A 22,408-nucleotide genomic window follows, 5' to 3' on the forward strand; every position below is an offset into this window, starting at 1 on the left:
CTGAGTAATAGGGCACCATGCCTCGGTAATAAAGTTTGCCTCCATTACCCTAGCCCTGTTCAATGCCTGACACCACGCTCAACTTCCGCCCAGGCTTTTCTCAGCCTTAAGTCCTAGCCCATGTCCTCACAACTGGCGCAGTCACCTCGAGCCACGCCGGAAACGTCCCCACTCGTCCGCCTGACGAAGTAACCCGCCTTCCTCTTTGTCCCGTTCGCTTTCACTCAGTGGGGCACCATGCCTCGGTAATAAAGTTTGCCTCCATTACCCTAGCCCTGTTCAATGCCTGTTACGACCAAGCATCCGCAATTGCGCGCTCTATTGTTCGCCTGTGGGCATGGATAAGTTTTGTGAATATGTGGTGATGGTCCAATGGCTCTAAGTGAGCCTGTTTCCAGGAATCCTGTTTTGTAAGCATGTTTTGCTTTGTGGACAACCTGCAAATGCCAAATTGACCTTGTCAAGAGAACGTCTGGAAAAACACAAAGAAACGTCCCCCTGCGGGAAATAGCAGGAAGTGCTTTCTTTCTTTTGTTCACCCTTCCAGTCGAGAAGTGCTATCCTCCAGTGATGAATGCCTCCTATCCAAAGGAGACGACAGAGTGACATGTCCGCTGACGGGCAGGACAAGAAAGGAGCATGACTCATACGGCCATTAAGTGATTTCCCGGGAATGCAGGAAAGATTTGCAATTGTCGAAAAGGGACAATGTTGGGAGCCCTATGCGGCGCCACGTGCACTCGGGTTTCTGAGAAGTAAAACCCCTTGTCAGAACCAGCCTGTGGTTTCTTTGCTGAAGAATAGAAATGTACCTCCTCTCCTCGCCGTTCCCAAGCTTTTCCCGCCAACAAGTGATCACGCCCAACGAATGAATGCCGGACCAGTCAGTGCTTCAGACCATCAGTGCAGTGATGTGTTCGATTGGATGCCGATACCTGAGGGGCGTGCCCTGGATTTGGTTGGTCAGCATCTTCAGAGAGGGGCTGGACATAGGGGGTTTTTAAGGACGCTGCAGAGCACGAAATGTCGCTCTGAGCCCTGGGTAAACGGCTCATCCAGTCGCTTCTCGCTATGAACCCTTAACGCTTGCCATTTTGCTGATGTACCCTTCTTTTTCGTGTAAATATTGTAAATACAGTTTCTCAAAGTGCCAGTAAACCTGCTTGTACATATTTTACCAACTTCGAAGATTCAGTCCTTCTTCAACCCGGAGTCTCTGCACGCTACCAAGTGAAAGCCGGGTCGCCATAGCCCCAGCGTCACGACAACTGGTGATCAGCGGTGGGATCTGAATCTACAAGCACAACGACTGGTGCCCAGCGGTGGGATCTGAATCTACAAGCCCCAACACTGGTGACCAGCGTTGGGATCTGCATCTACAAGCTACAACATCTGGTGATTCGAGGTGGATCAGAATCTACAAGCCACAACATCTGGTGATCGGAGGTGGCATCTCAAGCAACAAGCAGGAGCAACAATCGGCCAACAAGAGAGCAGCTCGGAACATCGATCGCATGTGTGGGTGAGTGCTTGGCTTTTCTTCTGATGTGGACCAGGTTCTAGAACAGGGTTAGATTTTAGAACTGGTAAAAAGTGTTGAAACGCCTTTAGGTTTGGTAGTTTGCACTGTTGTTTTGGAAGTAGCCGACACTCGGAGCGATCATGGACCTACAAAAGCTGCAGAAACCGGACCTGTTGCTATTGTGTGAGGAATTGGGAATTGATACAAGTGGTTTGGCACGAAAACCTTTGATTATAAAGGCAATCACAGATTTGGGAGCCGATGATGAGGAGCTCAGTGAAGCATGGAACCTCATCGCCCAAAAAAAGGAGGAGCAGCTCAGACAGCAGAAAGAGCGGGAAAAAGAGGAAAAGAGGCGTGAGCGTGAACTTGAGAGGGAAAAAGAGGAAAGGGAGCGCGAACGTCAGAGGGAAAAAGAGGAAAGGGAGCGCGAACGTCAGAGGGAAAAAGAGGAAAGGGAGCGTGAACTTGAGAGAGAAAAAGAGGAAAGGGAGCACGAACGTGAGAAGCTTGAGAGAGAAGCAAAAAAGCGGGAGCTAGAAATTGAGCTCCGGAAATTAGAAGTAGAGTTGAGCAAGAGGTCGGGCAATTGTCCCCAGCTAGCGGTACCTCTTCTCAACAAGGAGGCAGATTTCAAGATGTCAAAGTACATGCCGCCATATGTGATATCAGGGGATATCGGTCTGTATCTGGGTAACTTTGAGCGAACTTGCGAAGAACTGTCCTTCCAGCGAGACACGTGGTCTCAGAGATTATTGACGGTTCTGCCCTGCGAGGCAGCGGAGGTTGTCGCGCGGCTAAACAAGGAGGACGCGGACAACTACGAGAAGGTCAAAGCTTGCCTTCTGATTTTCGGAGACAGAGATGTGCAGGCCTTAACACGTTCAAAGGCGCGAGAACTAGCTACACTGCTCATTTCAGAAAAATCAACAGCGGAGGAAACGGCAGTTAAAACAGTGGTAAATGCGGAAAATAGCGGGCCAGAAAACTTTGAGAGCGAGGCATCTCAGATAAGTCAACATGAAAGTGAGCTTGATAAGACACGGAATGAGGACGTTCTTGAAAGTAACCTCTTGCCGCCAGTGTCTAGTAATCTCACGAGACTTTTAAGTGGAACCCGAGAGGACTTAGCTATGGAGCAAGCCAATGATCCCAAGAATAAGCTCGAAGTACAGTGGGAAGGACCTGCTAAAGTCGTTGCAGAGCTTTCTGACACTAACTACGCAGTGAAAATCCCCGATAGGCGTAAAGCAGTGCGCATTTATCATTGCAATCTTATGAAGCCTTATGAGCAGAGGGAAACCATGGTAAATCTAACGTTAAACCTTCCTGAGGAGATTGGGGATAACTTGATTTGCCTCAGCGGAAAAGGAAGCAACGCTCAGGAGCTTCTCAGAAAGACGGAGCAGAGAGGAGAACTAAAGAAATCCCAGCTGTCCAATCTGGGCGAAATAATAACAGAGTTTGAGGCCTGCTTCGTGGACAGGCCAGGCAGAACTGATTTGACTGAGCACGATATTGAGCTGACTTCAGACGTGCCAGTGCGATCAAGGTGCTACCGATTCTCTCCAAGACAAAGAGAAATTCTGGATAGGGAAGTAACTCGCATGCTGGAATTAGGAGTAATAAAACCCTCGGAAAGCGATTATGCTTCGCCTATGATCTTAGTAGAAGCTCCAGGTAAAGACCCTAGGCCTGTGGTAGACTACCGAAAGCTAAATTCTCTCACCAGGGATCAAGTGTATCCTATTCCGAATATTGAGGAGAGAGTAGAACAGGTCAGTAGAGCGGCATATGTGACTACGCTGGACCTTACTCGAGGATACTGGCAAGTACCGCTCACTGAACGCGCCAGCAGATACGCGGCTTTCGTCACTCCGACGGGCAGCTACCAGCCAACAATGATGAGTTTCGGGCTCAAAAATGCTCCATTTTGTTTTTCCCGACTCATGGATAGGGTTTTAAAGGGGTGTGAAACATTCGCGGTGCCTTATTTAGACGACATTGCGGTTTTTTCCGACTCATGGGCGGACCATATGGTACATCTAAGAGCTGTACTGAGCCTTTTGCGTCAAGCTGGACTAACCGTAAAGGCCGAGAAATGTTGCCTGGCAAGGGCGACCGTGGACTACTTGGGTCACAATGTAGGTCAAGGTTTCAGGAAACCCAGCGAGATTAAGATTTCTGCGGTAGCAGACTATCCGCGGCCGAGCACGAAGACGGAAATTCGAGCATTCCTAGGTCTGACTGGGTACTACAATCACTACATCCCTAACTGTTCAGCTTTGGCTAGCCCTCTGACCGACGCTCTCCGCAAGACAGAACCGACAAGTGTAGTCTGGGACGAACAAAAGGAGGCCTCCTTCGTAAACCTGAAGGCTGTGCTGATTAGCCGTCCGGTATTGCGAGCTCCAGACTATGACCGAGAATTCACGGTCCAGTGTGATGCCAGTGATCGAGGGCTAGGTGCTGTTCTCTGCCAGAGAGATGACGACGGTAATGAGCACCCCGTGCTCTACTTGAGCAGAAAACTGAGTTCTAGAGAGAGGGCTTATTGCGCGTCAGAGAAAGAGTGCGCTTGCATTGTATGGGCCATTCAAAAATTGCAGTGCTATCTTGGAGGGGCCAAATTCACCGTAGAGACGGACCATTGTCCCCTAGCTTGGCTGCAAACTGCGACATCGAAGAACAGTCGCCTTCTTAGGTGGAGCTTGATTTTACAGCAGTACAATTTTGAAATAAGATACAAAAAGGGGAAGTTAAATGGGAATGCGGACGCGCTTAGCCGCTCTTTCTAAGCGGTCCGAGATGTTCCTCACCATGTATCCAAATTGATAATCAGGTTTTTTTTTTTTTTTTCGTGCGCTTGTATATGTGTGACTATGTAAAGCAGCACGTTTGGTTTTCTAGGAATACGTAGGTCCTAACGTCTTGAGTGTGGGCTTTTCTCGAACAACAATGGCAGTTTTCTTTTGACCTGGTCTCTTCAGACGGGAGCCGAGTGCTTGCTTCGACATGTGGTTGAGTTTCAGACAGCTCGAGCAATTTGGCCTACAACAATCAAGACAACGCGACAAGCAACAGCGAGCTTCAAGCGTTCACGTGCAGGCCATTAAGTCGTCTCTTCATGCAGCAGCTGGGACTGCTGCCCTCCGAGACTCTTCTGGCGGGGGAGGAGGCTGTTACGACCAAGCATCCGCAATTGCGCGCTCTATTGTTCGCCTGTGGGCATGGATAAGTTTTGTGAATATGTGGTGATGGTCCAATGGCTCTAAGTGAGCCTGTTTCCAGGAATCCTGTTTTGTAAGCATGTTTTGCTTTGTGGACAACCTGCAAATGCCAAATTGACCTTGTCAAGAGAACGTCTGGAAAAACACAAAGAAACGTCCCCCTGCGGGAAATAGCAGGAAGTGCTTTCTTTCTTTTGTTCACCCTTCCAGTCGAGAAGTGCTATCCTCCAGTGATGAATGCCTCCTATCCAAAGGAGACGACAGAGTGACATGTCCGCTGACGGGCAGGACAAGAAAGGAGCATGACTCATACGGCCATTAAGTGATTTCCCGGGAATGCAGGAAAGATTTGCAATTGTCGAAAAGGGACAATGTTGGGAGCCCTATGCGGCGCCACGTGCACTCGGGTTTCTGAGAAGTAAAACCCCTTGTCAGAACCAGCCTGTGGTTTCTTTGCTGAAGAATAGAAATGTACCTCCTCTCCTCGCCGTTCCCAAGCTTTTCCCGCCAACAAGTGATCACGCCCAACGAATGAATGCCGGACCAGTCAGTGCTTCAGACCATCAGTGCAGTGATGTGTTCGATTGGATGCCGATACCTGAGGGGCGTGCCCTGGATTTGGTTGGTCAGCATCTTCAGAGAGGGGCTGGACATAGGGGGTTTTTAAGGACGCTGCAGAGCACGAAATGTCGCTCTGAGCCCTGGGTAAACGGCTCATCCAGTCGCTTCTCGCTATGAACCCTTAACGCTTGCCATTTTGCTGATGTACCCTTCTTTTTCGTGTAAATATTGTAAATACAGTTTCTCAAAGTGCCAGTAAACCTGCTTGTACATATTTTACCAACTTCGAAGATTCAGTCCTTCTTCAACCCGGAGTCTCTGCACGCTACCAAGTGAAAGCCGGGTCGCCATAGCCCCAGCGTCACGACATGCCTGACACCACGCTCAACTTCCGCCCAAGCTTTTCTCAGCCTTAAGTCCTCGCCCATGTCCTCACAACTGGCGCAGTCACCTCGAGCCACGCCGGAAACGTCCCCACTCGTCCGCCTGACGAAGTAACCCGCCTTCCTCTTTGTCCCGTTCGCTTCTCCCGCCCTATAAAGCCTTTCGCCCTCCTCGCCTGCGACGTCTCGTCTTTTCGCTCTTGTGCTGCCCGGTCGATAGAGTAAGTAGCTCGCTCGCTCTGCGTGAACTCTTCGCGCTGCTCGTCTTTCGCCGCTTCGCTTGTTGTGCTGCACCGCGAATCGCCACGCCCCGCGTGAATTGGAACGAGGCTACGCCGGAGGACCTCGCGGGCTTTACTGCAGTTGCCTCCGTGAAGAGCTGGCTCGCCGAAATCTCGACTCTGCCGGATCGAAGGGAGACGTCATAAATCGCCTTCTCGCCGAAATCGCCAACAACCGCACAACTCCACTCCGTTTTCTTACCCCGGACTCTGCCACAGCCACCCAGCGCCCTGACCTCGCGCGGCTTTCGAAGAGTCTCGATGCAGCCCAAACAACAGGGTTGCTCACGGGTTTACTCCAGCAACTCCATGTGTCACAGCGCCCTGCAGCCCCGGTTCAAGTCACTACTCTGTCAGACATGTCCGCTTCACTTTCAGCATACAGTGGTGACGAAAACTCTCTCAACATGGGAGAGTTTCAGGCAGGCCTTTTTAGAGCAGTTCGATGACAAGCTCACGTTGCTTCAGTGACAACAGGCAGTAACTTGTCGCATGCAAGCGCATGGAGAGAGCCTTGTTAACTATTTTCTGGTGAAGTTCAAGCTAATATCTGGTTGTCCAGTCGCCCTCACCGACCCTCAGCGCATCGAGTATACCCTTCAAGGCACTGCGGGCGCTCAAGGAAACCATGTGCCCTGATAATGTCCACACATTGCATTCGCACTGAAGCAAACTTAATTTCCTCGTCTTAACCGCAGCTCTTAAAAGAGATAGTTGCTTTGCACGCGACGAGCAGCAGTCACGAAGAATAGACCTAAAAGAGAGCAAAAATAGAGTAGCATTTTCTGTAGCGTACTCCTCTGTAGGAACAAGATATTCTCTGCAAGCCCTCAGGCTGATTTTCACCACTCACTACACGAAATGACACACTTTGGTAACGTAAGCATAATCTATAATAATAATAATAATACTAATACTACTACTACTACTACTACTACTACTACTACTACTACTGCTACTACTACTACTACTACTACTACTACTACTACTACTACTACTACTACTACTACTACTACTACTACTAATAATAATAATAATAATAATAATAATAATAATAATCAATCAATCAATCTTTATTTAATGTGCGCAGGAACAACCATGTGGTCTTTATACTGCAGCACAAAAAAAAATGAAAAAGCACAAACATGTTTATACACACAGAGAGAACACACAAAAAAAAGAAATAAATAATACATGAAATGAAACTGAGACGAAAAGTATCACGGAAAGTAAGCAAACAATGAGTAGCATCACTTATATACACAGTGAGAGAATTTTTTAGCACACCAGGAAATAAAGAAAAAAAAAAGAACGGTAGATAGAAGAGAAAAAAAAAACAACAACAGATAACTGACATTGATTATAGTAATATAGAAATATACATAAAATAAACAACCATTCCAGGCGCAACAAGTGCATGGTACTTAAAACACAGGCTAGAAATACAGAATAATACAATAAAGAAGTAAAATTGAACAAGGGACAGTAAGATTCAAATATAAAGTTTAAAGTTGAAATATAAGTAAGAAACGGATAAAAAGTAGTTCGAGATACAGACAGCATTGAACAGGAGAAAAAGCAAAAAGTGAAGTAAATACAATTTAAGGCTAGAAAGTGGGAGTTATATGTGATAAAGTACTATTTAGAATACAACGCTACGAACATCCAATGTAAATGAACAGAGCGAGTTTTGGAAGATGTCAAGGTGAGGACAAAAAGAGTTAAATAACCACTGCATCATGTCCAGAGGGGAGTGGGAATGAAGAGGAGAAACCTGAAATGGTCTGAATTCCCTTATCCTCTTTCGCGGAACGCGCAGTAGGATGAACTCTAAGAGCTGAGGGCACATAATGTGGCCATGAAGGAGTTTGTACAGAAATATGATATCAAGTCTGATACGACGGCAGTGAAGAGAAGGAAGATTCAGTTGGGCGCTCCTGGTGGAGCGAGATGGGGAAGTTGCGCAAGGAAAGCGATAATGAAATATCCGTAAAAATTTTTTTTGTACTCTGTCAACCTTGTCCAAGTTCGATTTGCAAGTGCCATTCCAAACAACCGACGCATACTCCAAGACCGGGAGGCATATGGACAGGTACAGTTTTAGGAACGGAAGTGGAGTATGGAACTCTCTCGAAAGTCTGCAAACGAATCCGAGTGTGCGCATAGCCCGCTGAGCAATGCGTTTAGTGTGAGAGGAGAAGCTGAGGGTGCGGTCAAAAAGTACACCAAGGTCATTAATTTCATCAACCCTATCCAACAGCACAGAATTGACAGAATAATGGTAGATAAAGCTATGTGTTTTACGAGTAAAGGACACAACCCTAGTTTGGAAGAATTGAGGGTAAGTCGATTCATCGCACACCAATCAGAAAAAGCAGATATGTCCGAATGCAACAGCACGCAATCTTGAAAAGAATGTATTACCTTGAATATTTTTATATCATCAGCATAAAGAAGAAACGAGGAGTTCTTTATCGCCGAGGAAACATCATTAATAAAAACGGAGAAGAGAAGCGGGCCTAGTACTGAACCTTGAGGAACTCCACTCGTTGCAGGGTAAACGAAAGAAGTCTGTCCATTGACACTAACAAAGCAGAAGCGATCGAGGAGATAGTTGCGTAGGAGGGCTACGAGGGAGACTTCAACGCCAAAGAGTAGAAGTTTTTCAAGAAGTAGTGAGTGAGTAACAACGTCGAAAGCTTTGCTCATATCACAGTATACAGTGTCAACCTGACCCCTCTGAAGGACTGCTGCAGAGGCATACGTCATAAACGTGACTAGGTTGGTAGAAGTAGAGCGACCCGACATGAAGCCATGTTGATTCAGTACTATGATATGTTTGAGATGGAAGGAAAGTACGCTGTGCAAAGCTAATTCGAAAAGCTTAGAGGTTGCACATAGAAGAGAAATCGGACGATAATTGGAAACATCAGATTTGTTTCCAGACTTGAAGACAGGAAACACGCGTGCCATTTTCCACACGCAAGGAAAGGCAGCATTTTTTAAACAGTTATTAAATATGGCAGTCAGTACTGGTACGAAGATATAACTGAAGGCTTTTATTATGGCAGCTGGAATGCCATCAGGTCCAGGAGATGGTCTCAGACGCTTAAGACTCTCAGTTATCAACTCCTCGTCAAAGAGAATGGAATTAGATAGTGCACCAGATGGGAGGCAAACGGAATCACAATGTGGATGTTTGTAAACGGAGGAAAAATGTTGTGCAAAACTGTCGGCAACATCCCGAATTTCCGAACCCTGAGAGTCAACTAGGCTGATACTTAAATCTGATTTAATGGAACGCTTGCGAACGTAACGCCAGAACTGACTAGGACGATTTGAGGCATACCTCTCTAAAGACTCAAGATAGGAGTAGTCCCGCTTGTATAAGCGTTTGCAAAGAGAACGCACACGGCGAAACTCATCTGCCCAATTATGAAACCCAGGGCGTTTCGCTTTACGATGGGCCCGTTCCTTGAGCTTTAACGCCGTTATTAGTTCCCTTGAAAACTAGGAAGGGAACTTCCTACGCGTAGGAGTATGCAAAGGTATGTACCGACGCATACCATCAAGAACTATTTCTGTAAAGCGACTGACTTGTCCATCTGAATCATTAATGTCATTTAAAAGGGACCAGTCGACGGAAGAGAAGAAATTGAAAAGACCGACATAATCACCACGTGCATACGCGAAACGGGGCGAATTCCCCACCCGATCTGAATTAGTAGAAGGTGAGGCAGAGACAGCAGTAGTAACTAGAAGCGGAGGGCGAAATTTTTCACAGCGAGTCAGCGGTATGTCTGAACTCGAGACTCGAACACTTTCAAAATTCGATAGACAGATGTCAAGAATATTACCGCAACAGTTTTCAATGAAATTGTGTTGCTGCAAAGAGTTAAAGGCTATGAAATCAAGTAGAGCGTTACACTTACTTAATATGTAATGATTGTTGTGAGAAGAAATAAGTGAGTTCCAGTTGATACCAGGAGTATTAAAATCACCTAAAATAAGAAGTTTGTGTTTGCTATGACGGGTTATAACATGTTCGATTGAGAGCAGAACATCATCATAGGCTGAAGGAGGTAGATTCGGAGGAATGTAGAAAGCTGCAAGTAAAAGTTTTTCATGTCGATTTAAAGTGAGCTCGAGCCACACACATTCTTCAACAGTTTTCAGATCGGAAAGTCGAACACACTTCACAAAACTGTCAATAGCAATGAGCACTCCACCTCCTCTTGATTTGGGACCTGTTTCAGGGCGGTCGCTACGAAAAACAGAGTAATTATTTGTAAAGAAATCATTGGAAGGAATATCACTTGACAGCCAGGTTTCGGTAACCACAACAGCGGTATAACAAGAGGACAAGATGCTAGAAAAAAATTCTGATCCCTTAGTCCGAAGACCTCGGGCGTTTTGATAATAGATATCCAAATTAGGGGCCACTGCAATTTTGCGTCAGTTCAGAGGGATGAAGCATATCGTCGTAAAGCTTCCCACGAAAGTCCTTGTATATGCAACCCATCGGCCACATCGAAGGCTCAACAAGCTTACTGTAGGATTCTTCATCAACTTCAATATGGAAGGACGAGTAGGAGTCGTACCTTGTTTTCAGCTGCCGGCATGAAATGGGAGTAATATTCACTGATTTTAGATGGTTGGTAAGGTCTACCGATGTAGTATCGGGACTGAGTTTAGAGACGAAAATAGTCTTCGGACGCTTCTTTTGGTAAATGGCAACGTTCAGGACAGATGAGCTCGATGCGCCAGTAATGGCTCGACTTCGGTGCTTCTTCATCGCACTGGGTAAGTCAACCGCACGGCGAGGAGCAGAGGCAGAAGATGAATAGGGAATATCTCCAGGAGTCATCCCTCGATGAAGAGCGGCGGAGTAGTCCACAGATGGCTGCTCCTCACGGGTAGGATTGCCCACGGAGACAACGAGACGACGCTCGACGAGAGGACGCTCACACTGCGAAGCAGCGCACCGCACAAGCTCCTGGCGTAGGCCGTGAACATCGGCACGTAGAGAGGCGATAACCTCGGCTTGTTGTACGAAAGCCCGCGAGTTCTCTACACGAAGGCGCTCGTTCTCTTCCCGTAGCTGGGCAACCTCATCGCCCAGAAAAGAGATTCCCTCAAGCGCGTCGAGGAGAGCCCGTAGCGAGGCAAACTCACCGCCATGTTCGCCGGTCGCGGCTGAAGGGGGAAAACCGGTCGGGTGGCTGGGCAGGAGCGGGGCACCAGGGACTCTAGCACCACCGTCGCTAAGCCTAACACCGTCAGACGACGACGACGCACACAAATTACACAAGAATGGCCGAGAGCCGGACTTCAGAAGTTGCAGCTCGTCATCCGCCCAGGTGACGCACTTCGTGTGAACACGTTTCGCACAGTCGGCACATCGTAAAAACTGCTGCTTGCCAAAAAACTGGCGGGAGCACAGCGCACATGCGTCCTTACTGGGCGCCAATAATAATAATAATAATAATAATAATAATAATAATAATAATAATAATAATAATAATAATAATAATAATAATAATAATAATAATAATAATAATAATAATAATAATAATAATAATAATAATAATAATAATAATAATAATAATAATAATGTGTTCTGTCTTGCGGCGTTTCTGTTTTATTTTCATGTATTTTTCCTGATTTGCCTAGGGCTTTTTTGTAGTCTAATTATTTCTCCATTGATTGTTTATTCATTGTGTGGGCGTGACTTTCTCTGCTGTGAAATGCCGTCATATGCAGGGTGCAGGGGCAGCCGCCCCGTCAAGCTGCTCTTCGAAGCAGATTTTTAGCGGCTGCTCCTTTCCTTTCCTTGTAGTAAAGGAAAAATAAATTATTATTATTATTATTATTATTATTATTATTATTATTATTATTATTATTATTATTATTATTATTATTATTATTATTATTAAATCTGGCTACCACCATTGCTGCGCAACGTCCAGCCACAGTCGCAGTATATATGGAAATAGCTACTCAACTTGACCAGACATTAAGCCATTCATCTCTTCGACTCACGGGCACAGAGAGTTCAGGTGCCAAGGTACCAATGTCCAGGCCACAAGCGCCACAACGCAGCACTGAGCGCATAAACTCCCAGTCTTGGTCAGACAGAACCGACCGGCCACAGCGCATTTCAGCTCTCCCGCCAGAATGAGATGCGCGCTACCACAATATCTCCACTAAGCACGGTGCCCCTACCTACCGCCCTGGCCAGAACTTGGCAGACGCTGTGTGTTTTCAGTGCCGTCAAAAAGAATGATCTCGCTTCCAAGTGCCCATCAAAATCCACTGCTTCGAAGTCTACTGTGTATTCTTCCCCAGCTCTCCACAGCAGCCCTTCTGAGACTTGATAGATCATTGGTTCAGTGTGCCCTTGTCAGTGCCATTATTGCCGGGATTGACCACTTCGACGCATTTCCTGACAGTGAATCTAAAGTAACACTAATTTCACGCCACCTAGTCAGTTCCTTGCCCCTCCTACCCTGGACAAGAGCTCCCTTAGTCGTTGTCAGAGGAACATCAGTAACTCCTGCTGGTGTCGTCTGCTTGATGATTTCTGTCGGGCCCATCACTGGTTTGGTTGAAGCAGCTGCCCTTGACAATAATCCCGTACCACACACTTTGGGTGAAGACTGGTTTTCTTCAAGCCCGCTAGTATTTCAACCACCCATGCCTACTGAAATCCGCCATTCCCCAACAAACACAAGTGTGCTGTGCCATGAACGACTGTTGCCTAGGATGTCAAATGCTGTTCTTCTCCAAAGGTCAGCTTTAGACCACTGTGCGCCTGGCCACCACAGCTCAGCAGGCGTACAACGATTGCCTCTTCCCGGACCAGCCCAGCCCTTGGGGGCAGCATTGTCTTGCCAAGAAGATGTTTGAAAAAATTGCAACCACCCCTCTGAATCCAAACAAGCTCCTTCCTCAACAGTTGAGGTTTGCATTGATCCATCCTTGACCACCGCACAGATTGGTAGCCACTTGCAAGTGCCTAAGCAACAAGAAATTACAAGCCTCCTGTCAAAACATGCTGAAGTATTCGCTCGTGGAGAGGATGACTTGGGTCTGTACGAAGGTGTGGAACATGATATTGACCTTCCTGATGCCGTACCGTACAGTCAATCCCTTACCGCAATTCTGCTGCTGACCGTCGTTTCCTAGAAGATCAAACAAGCACACTTCGTCGCCAAGGCATCATTCTCCCAAACCCATGACCTTGGGCATTCCCTGCAGTGGTTGTCAGCAGAGGTACTAAGAAGCGCCTCTGTGTTACCTATGTGCCTCTAAACAAGATGACAGTGACTGTTGCTCAGCCCCTTCCACATGCGAATGACATCATGGATGATATTGCTGGCTCGTTGTACTTTGCCTGCTTTGACCTTAAGTTTGCTTACTGGCAGGTTCGTGTCCGTGAAGAAGACAGAGCAAAAGCTGCTTTTATTACCCGCCATGGCACTTTCATGTGGACCCGCATGCGATTTGGACAACATCGGCCACCCGAGTGCTTGAAAGAATACTCCCTCTCCCAGTGAGCGCCTGACGTCACATTTAGTTGCTTGACCAAAAGGACTTGGTCTAACTGAGAGGCGCCAGATGTGAGCTACTCACCACTGGCGCCACCTACCGCTTACAGCTCCACCGAGGCCAAGCGGTTAAGCCGTGTGCGTGTGTGTGTGTGTGTGTGTGTGTGTGTGTGTGTGTGTGTGTGTGTGTGTGTGTGTGTGTGTGTGTGTGTGTGTGTGTGTGTGTGTGTGTGTGTGTGTGTGTGTGTGTGTGTGTGTGTGTGTGTGTGTGTGTGTGTGTGTGTGTGTGTGTCAGTGGAACGCGTGCTTCGGCGCGGAGACGTGAAGCTATGTAGTGGGGCACCATGCCTCATTAATAAAGTTTGTCTCCATTACCTGGGCCCTGTTCATTGCCGGATGCCTCGCCCAACTTCCGCCCAGCCTTTTCTCAGCCTTAAATCCTCGCCCATGCCCTCACTATATAAGTTGTAGGTAGTGTATACAAAGTGTCATTGCGCTAGCTTTCAAAATGATGAAATAATCAAAGATTAAAGCTCTAGCTTCTCCTGGCAGCATTGACGGAATGCGGAGAATCTCGGGGATGACTTCACGGGTGATAGTATTTCTTAATTTTGTTGCCTTTGCCCACATCCTGCGATGTCTCCCCTAATTTCTGGTACCGTACTGGCACTGGTAGAATGTACTGGTGCCATCAATAATGTGATCATGCCCACCCACTTATTGCTGTGCGATGCGAAGAAGCCTGATAGCCGTTGCGGTTTTAATCGCCAGTTATGCCGTTGCTTCAAATTCTAGCGTCAGGATAATTTAATGTGCTTAAACTGCACGCTACAATAATGCTACCACTCGAAACTCATCAAAATCTGAAACCGGTGCACTTTCCCTTCAAGGGCAAGCTGATAGTTCCAACAGTGTAATAAAAAACGAGGAGCTTGTTACGCCTGCTACTTCGTTCAATAAAGAAACATAAAAACATTTCAATGCATAGGATATTAATCTGCAGCGTGGCATATACAATGCTAATAAGAGTGCAACACACAACACGCGCACTACCTACTATCATGAATGAGCATGTAAAATTGAAAATAACCCATGAAAGCATTTCGTGATGTCCTAGATCAGAAATTACTTTGTACACTTATGCCCAGTTTCAAGGAAAAGTAATTAATCCTAGCTCTCGTAGGTAGGGATTTAATACACGTAATATTGCTACGAAGAAGAAGATCGGCAGTGGCGCGAGAGGAGCCCTCGCGCTAGGCCAACCATTAAATCATCCTTCACCCTATCGCCATGTTGTGCTGTCCTCTTCGTTTGTCACCACGTAAAAGTTTGGTTCGAGGTGCGGCGTATCTTATCCCGATCCTTGCCTTGGAGCATCGATGCCATTTGTAAGCCGGGACCATCGACCGAGGTCCCAGGGACATCGCCGAGCAGCTTCGCCCCAGCCCTTCCAGCCCAGCCCCCAGCCCGGACCTGAAGACAAGGAGAACAGACAGACCAACTAGAACCGAGACGAAGGACCCGAATGACCCGAATGACCCGAAGGAACCGATGGACACGAACACGCAGCCCCCGCCCAAGCCGCCCGACGTGACCTCGAGCCATCGGTCCCATGGACTCTGGTGACGGATGGTTGAACAGCTCCAGGGGAGGCGGATCACCCCCGCATCAGACATCGTGGTGGCAAGCAAGTCACTCACTCCTGTCTTTCCTTGAACATCCTCACCGTCACGTCTCCATCAACTTCAAGCGAACCGATCGGGAAGATCGCTCGGTGGCCCCGGGAAATGTTACGAAGAAGATAGGCAGTGGCGCGAGAGGAGCCCTCGAGCTAGGCCAACCATTAAATCATCCTTCACTCTATGTTGTGCTGTTCTCTTTGTTTGTCACCACGTAACAATATTAAGCCAAAGGAGTGGGGGGGGGGGGGGGGCGTCATGTTCTCCTGGGGTGACCGTTCGGGGACGGTTGACGTCGCGAAAGCTGCCTTGGCTGTGACAGTGCTCTTTGGATCTTAATGAAGACTTGGGCAATTTTTCGAAGATATACCTGCAATAGCACAGAGCTGGGTGGTGTTCTCGTAGTGGTTTGTAACGTTGCACTTTTCTCAGCACTGCATTGCATTCATGATTGGACCGCAGGGAACGTTTACGCTTGGCAGGTTGTCAAAGGCGAGGGTCACAGCTTACTCTGTGTACATGTTTCATATACTCTTTAGGCGCCTCTTGATGTGGACCTGAAGATAGTTGTGATCGAGGCACTCAATTAAGAAACAGTAAGTGGACTTCTAACTCCCGTCGTATAGGCGTCCCACCGAGATGCTCCAACGTCTTCACTATACTTAGTTATAGACTGTATTATGATGATAGTGCTTGGGTCCTGCGCTATCTTCAGCAAAGAAGGAGCCAAAAAGGGATCTGAAATATGTCCCATCGTGATTCCCAATGAAGGCGAGACGACAGAAAGGAAGCGGTAAATTTTGATGCATTCGAACTCCTACGATCAACCGAAAGATACGATGCATGACCTGGTTCACTTACCACTGTCCTGACCTAGAAGAAACGTCGATCCCTCTTTAACAAGACACCAGGTTTTCGAATGCAAGCCGAGTATCCGACTTGAAATTTTGGGGATTAAGCTCCCTGACAGTTATCTATGTGCTGATTGTTCTAGCCCTGTTTCTTCTATGCTTAATTTTTTAGAGCTCTTCAGTTACGTGATTAGTACTTGTCTCAAACTTGGAAAGAACGCAGGAGATACAACAATGTCCAGCCCCGCTCTATGATCTCTGCCACGCTACAAAATATATTGAGCTACACCCGTAGTTTCTTGGTGAATGCCCTGTAACTCCCCATAGTTCTGTTATGGCTGTTTTCAGGGAGCAATTTCCCAGCGAAGCTGGTTGCACCAAAAATGTAAATCTCTTAACAGACCAATCATATTGGGCGTTTACTGCGGGTCGTATAAAATTCAGAGGTCAAAATTTATTTATCTGCTTTACAAAATTGTTATGACCATTTTGAATGTTAATTGAGCTTCGTGGCCAACTATTATTTCTTCTGGATACCTTTCATTCTAAAATATTTGTGCACAAAACTCTGTAACCACATTTGTTTCACATGCGAAGTGAATGCAGCAATTTCAGAAATGTGCCTGTGGTACACATGCGTTAAAGAATCAGGCAGGACCTCATAGCTAACGCACAAAACCTAGTTTGTGTGTTAGTGAGTGAGAGAAATGCGATATGGTCCTCCATGCATCGCACTTCCTGGCGCTTGTTGGTCGTTGGTGGGCTTGGCGGGCGGGGGCCAAGGGGCGGTTTTCAGGAACAGGACGGTAGCGGCGAGAGCTCGGAGAGTCATCACGTCGGGGCGGAGGGCGACGTAATGCAGCAGCGTAGTTTATCGCTGTTGCCTCTTGTGCTGGAGCAGTCGCAGCCGTCGCTTGAGGAACGCCCAGCGCCTGCTGGACTTCTTCACGGACGACGTCCGCGAGCGTCGCCACCTGCGGTTGTGGCGATGATGGCATCAGCCGGCGGAGCTCCTCTCGCACGATCTCCCGGATGAGGTCCCGAAGGTTCTCTCCGCTTGTAGATGCGCTGGGGTAGTGGCTTGAGTAGTCCGGTTGAAGTGGTCGCTCGTAATGGCGCATCCGGTTGTCCAACGTGTTCTCGATGGTAGACGTTTCTGTTTCAAGTTCCGCCACAGTTCTTGCCGGATTTCGCACAAGACCCGCAAAGAGCGACTCTTTAACGCCTCGCAATAAAAGTTTGACTCGCTCACCTTCGGTCATATTAGGGTAGAGGCGGCGAAAGAGGCGTTTCATCTCCTCAATATACGCCAGGACAGGCTCGTTAGGGAGTTGAAGTCTTGACTGAAAGATGGCCTGGGCTTTTTCCTTTCGGACGACGCTTGAAAAGGCAGTCAGAAACGCTTCCTTGAAAGTCTCCCAATCCTTCATAGTTGCCTCATGATTTTCGAACCAAACTCGGGCATGTCCTTGAAGAACAAAGTAGACTTACTGTGCAATAACACCGATGTTTGGGCCAGTTGGTAATGATCCATATTAAAACCCATTCGCAGCACGAATAAACCAACGACAGGAAGAAAACACACACGACAGGACGAATGCTGCACTTCCAACTAAAGTTTATTATGAAAAACCAAGCTTAAGTACAGAGCTACTATCACCTTCTGACAGTCAAACATGTGTGTCTAAAAAAGCCACTTCATTATCATGTAGATAGAGGGATGGGGTGCTGACACATTGATCGCCTACTTTTCTGATGTGATATGCCTCAATTATTTCTCTTTCTACCTGATCCCTTCCTCGCCCAAGAAACTTAGTTTTCCGAAAAACTTAGTTTTCCGAAAAACTTAGTTTTCCGAAAAACTTAGTTTTCCGAAACTTAGTTTTCCGGATCAGGTAGAAAGAGAAATAATTGAGGCATATCACATCAGAGAAGGGGGAGGCAGAAAGTTAGGTGGGCGGATGAGATTAAGAAGTTCGCAGGGGTCAAGTGGGGGCAGCTAGCACAGAACCGGGTTAAGTGGAGAAATATGGGAGAGGCCTTCGCCCTGCAGTGGGTATAATCAGGCTGATGATGATGATGACATCAGAGAAGCAGGCGATCAACGTGTCAGCACCCCATCCCTCTATCTACATGATAATGAAGTGGCTTTTTTAGACACACATGTTTGACTGTCAGAAGGTGATAGTAGCTCTGTACTTAAGCTTGGTTTTTTCATAATAAACTTTAGTTGGAAGTGCAGCATTCGTCCTGTCGTGTGTGTTTTCTTCCTGTCGTTGTTTTATTCGTGCTGCGAATGGGTTTTAATATAAAGTAGACTTGCCTAAGTTTCGTGGCGTCGTTCCAGCCGTTGAATACTGCCACACGATCGAAAAGGTCCATCCAGTCTCCCGCATCTTCATCTGGTCGTCCATGGAAGCAGGGGGGCTCACGGGGCTGGACGAAAACAACCGGTGCTGTAGGCTGGGCCATTGTCAGCGTCGATGCCTTCCGAGATCGAATGGGGTCAGGCAGCAGACCGTGTTCGGGTGGTAGGCCTTGGAGTCGGCGGCTGGCTCGGTGACCTGTAGGTTGGTCTTCCAGGGCGACAGGAATAAGGCTGAGGTCTTCGCTTGAAGGATCAAGGGCAGCACCTCCACCAGATGTCACGTGGTGGTGGCAAGGTCGATGACACAAACGAAGAGTCGGTGATTGCACTGAAGAAGTTCTTTATTGGGCCGACTTGCGCCCGCAAAAGAACTAAGCAACTCGGCGGCGGCGATAGCAACAAACGTACGCGTCGATCGTCGAACTAAGAATGCCCGTTACACTCGTCAACGTTCAATTTAAAGGCTGCATAGAACAATCTAGATAACGTCGCAAACAGCTACCAGCACGGGCTGGAACATTGTGGAAAGACACACGAGTGGCCGGAATCTTCGAGATAGATCTCGGTGCATCTTGTGCTACAACGAAAATGATAAAGGTGTGACTCGCGACATCGAGCATAAACAAACAACGATTACGGAACTGATACGCGATCCAGAATCAGAGTGATAAGCCTGTATGCCGGCGGCTGTTGAAAAACAACACATACAGTTTTGAAGGTTTCGGGGCAATATTAAGATGGCAATAACCAAGACAAAATAATAGTACGAAAATATATCCGCTTGCCGATCACACATAACTATCGCCAGATGCATTAGCAACAGTGGTAACGACAGGAGCAACGTTGGCGGCGAAACTTTTCATGGCGTAAGCGTTGTGAGCGAATAGAGGCCGGAGCCATGCTGTTGGCATGGGAATGTACCATGCGCTAGCCTATAAAAACTTCACATTTCTTTTCTTGAGAGAATAAAAGGAGGTCTTTGCAACGGTGAACAAAAGGTGTCTGTAAAGGTTTTAAAATATAGAGACTGTGGCGGTATGAGGGGGGCCGTCTTCCACCCCGCCGCCACTCCGCGGGTACCCCGTCCTTGCTTGCGGCCCGCGGAGGGAACAAAGGGACAAGGGCGGGGACGACACAGCGTTAATACTCGAATGCTATCAATTCCATTGGCTAGCTCTACATCAGCAAGGTTTTCCTTGGAAGGGACAAGGCTACGTAAGCAGGACTTCTGACTCACCTGTTGGGGAATGTGGCTGTGACGTCGGCTGCGGACATTTGCACGCGTTGGGAATATGGCGGCCGGGACCTCCCGCGCGGGCCGCGTTCTTAGGACAACGTCATACTACGGCGTTTGCCGCGGGAGTGGTGGTGGTGGTGGTGCCAAACACTTATTTATTCTCTGTACAAGGAGGCGTTTGGACCGAGACCCTGTTGGTCCAGGTCCCCACAAATCTAGGTAAAGCTGATATTCTGGAGCTCCAATGGCGTCTAACGCCGCTCGTGCCCTGGCGACCAAAGTCCGCTGGGACTGAGCAGCGCCGCCTCCCAGGCCTTCCTAGAAGGGTGGGTATACTGACGGATTGGGAACGGTGGGGATTGAATGGACAAGTCCAGACCAGTGGAAAACGTCCGAGAAGGTGGCTCCACGCACGCCACAGGCCCCATGTAAGTCTGCATTGAAGTGCTTCAAGACTGCCGGACACAGCATTGTAATTGTAACGACTTTTAGTTGGAGCCCTTCGTCCGCTCTCCGGAGACCTTTACAAGGTCCGGAAAGTGGCGGTGGCTGTGCATATAATATGTAGTAATTTGTTTGAATGTGATAAGGTATTGGGTGGGCTCGAAGGAGACTTCCCGAGCAAGTTTGAGTGCCTGGGAGAGAGCGCGCGAGCTACCTGATCAGCTAACTGATTTCTCAGGAGTCCCTGATGGCAGAGAGTCCACATGAGATTAAAATTTGGAGGGTGGCTGGATCGACAGAAATTTTGTATGATGCGCTTGGCAAGAGGAGAACCCAGCTCATAATTCTGACAGGCCCCGGTAGAGCCTGTAATAATGTGTTTCACTTTTGGGAGAGAGAGGGCAAACGCAATCGCCATTGCCATCGCGTCGAGAGTGGGGGATATTTGCCGGTTGCTTCGCTGTTGGGAACCAGAAGACGAGCGGTCGTGCATCGCATACTCCGTGCTTCCTATCCCCCGGCGTTAGCCGGCAAAGGCGGCAGGAGTCGACCGCTCGCGTTGCCGGCTGGATTCAGAAGCTTCGTCTCATCTTCTCGCGGGAATCCGCGCAGACGTCTTGGTGGTGCACCCATCGCTGGTGCTCCTTCCCCCAAGGAGAGGTATATACTTTACTTCCTCTCCCAGCCGACGCTGCCATGACGCTCGCTGGGGTAATGGTGATCGGCCGCGGCGAAAGGGGGGCAACTGGTTTTCCACAACACGCTGTCGTTAGCGTGGCCAACTTCGTGTTAAAGCATTCATTCTTCTTGCTCTTTTGTGTCTGTCCTGCTCTTGTTTGGTCGTTGTGAGGGTCTGAACAACCCCTTCACATTCTTTATGCACGCCGCGCACTGGCGCCTTGAACGGAACGCAATGGCTGGGAAGAATTGTCGAATAATAAAACCGCCCTAGAAAAACGGCTTTTGAAAATTCCTGCTTAACACCTACGTGTAAATTGCACCTGAGATAGACAAACTTAACCCGTTTTCCATGCCAATAAGGAACATTTAGCTACACATCCTCCTCCTTAAGCTCTCAATGATGAAAGTCTGCCTAAACATAATGAACGACGCAAGGAAATGAAATATAACCTGAGCAATTCGGCTGGTTTTGATTGTCTGCTTCATCGTGCTTTTAGTAAAACCCACCCAGGACCTAAACACTTTCTCGCATGTCACCGCAATCTTCAAGCGTGATCTGATCTCCCCGTGACCTCGACCCCAACGAATTACGAGAACGACGACGTGCATGACATGACTGACCAGTATTATTGTGCAACGCCGTCACCATCGTGATCATGGCAAGGCCAGTGCACCATAGCAGACTACGTCATGACTGCGGATGGACAATAAAGTGCAAGCGAATGAAGCTGCGAGCACATATCTTAGTCGAGTCGCGTTGTTTCCCCTCGCCACTTTGCACAATCCCATGTGCGCTGATTCATTTACTAATCCTTTGTTGGTCATCAGATGTCGTGACGTTCGCTTCTAGGACAGAAGGTCAAGCCGGCCTGTTTAAATTCTCGGTGGTGAAGGCTAAGCTGGTTTCTGAAACAAGGCTGCACGGACGTTGTGCGATGAACTGGCAGAGTATTGAACCTGCCGGGCCGATTCCACGCGGCATCAGTATAGGTTGGCTGGAAGCTCCATCTGCCGTATCTTTACTCGCCGTTAGTTTCCCCATATCCAGTTGTTTCGTCACGATTGGTATCACAGCCAATGTTACAAAGTAGGACCCCTGACTCTGGATTGGAAAGGGGCAGCTGCACTCGAATACGCATCCACTCCACATTTTTACCTGGAAATCGTGGCAGCCGTTAAGCATACACTTCTTGATAGGCGCACGTTAATATAGACAATTTTAGTTTCGATGCCTGGGCGCAGCCATCTTAGATTGATGGTGGCGCCCCGTATGAGCCAAACTGGGAAAGTCCGCTCCGGCTCCTCTTGCCGTCATCTTGGGCTGTGCTGTTCGTGTTGATGCTGCGGTGCGGTAGTGTAAAAGTGCTGTTACGCGGTGCTCGTGAAAGCTATCCGACACCTTGGTGCTATTTTGTGTTTTGTTTGGAAACAGCACTAGCGGCCGTGGCGACTGCGAAGGACTGCGCTCCGCTTCCACAGACCGAGCACGTCAGAGTTAACTGTGAGAATATTATAGAAACAGGGCGAGCAACAGGTCGCCTTTAACACTGCATTTAATAGTCGATTCTTCCCACGGCTGTCAATGTACCAACATGGCGATCAATATCTTTCTCATACGCCT

The sequence above is a fragment of the Amblyomma maculatum genome, chromosome 5, assembly GCF_055883805.1.
Source record: "Amblyomma maculatum isolate TAMU_Amacu chromosome 5, ASM5588380v1, whole genome shotgun sequence".
Classification (NCBI taxonomy): Eukaryota; Metazoa; Arthropoda; class Arachnida; order Ixodida; family Ixodidae; genus Amblyomma; species Amblyomma maculatum.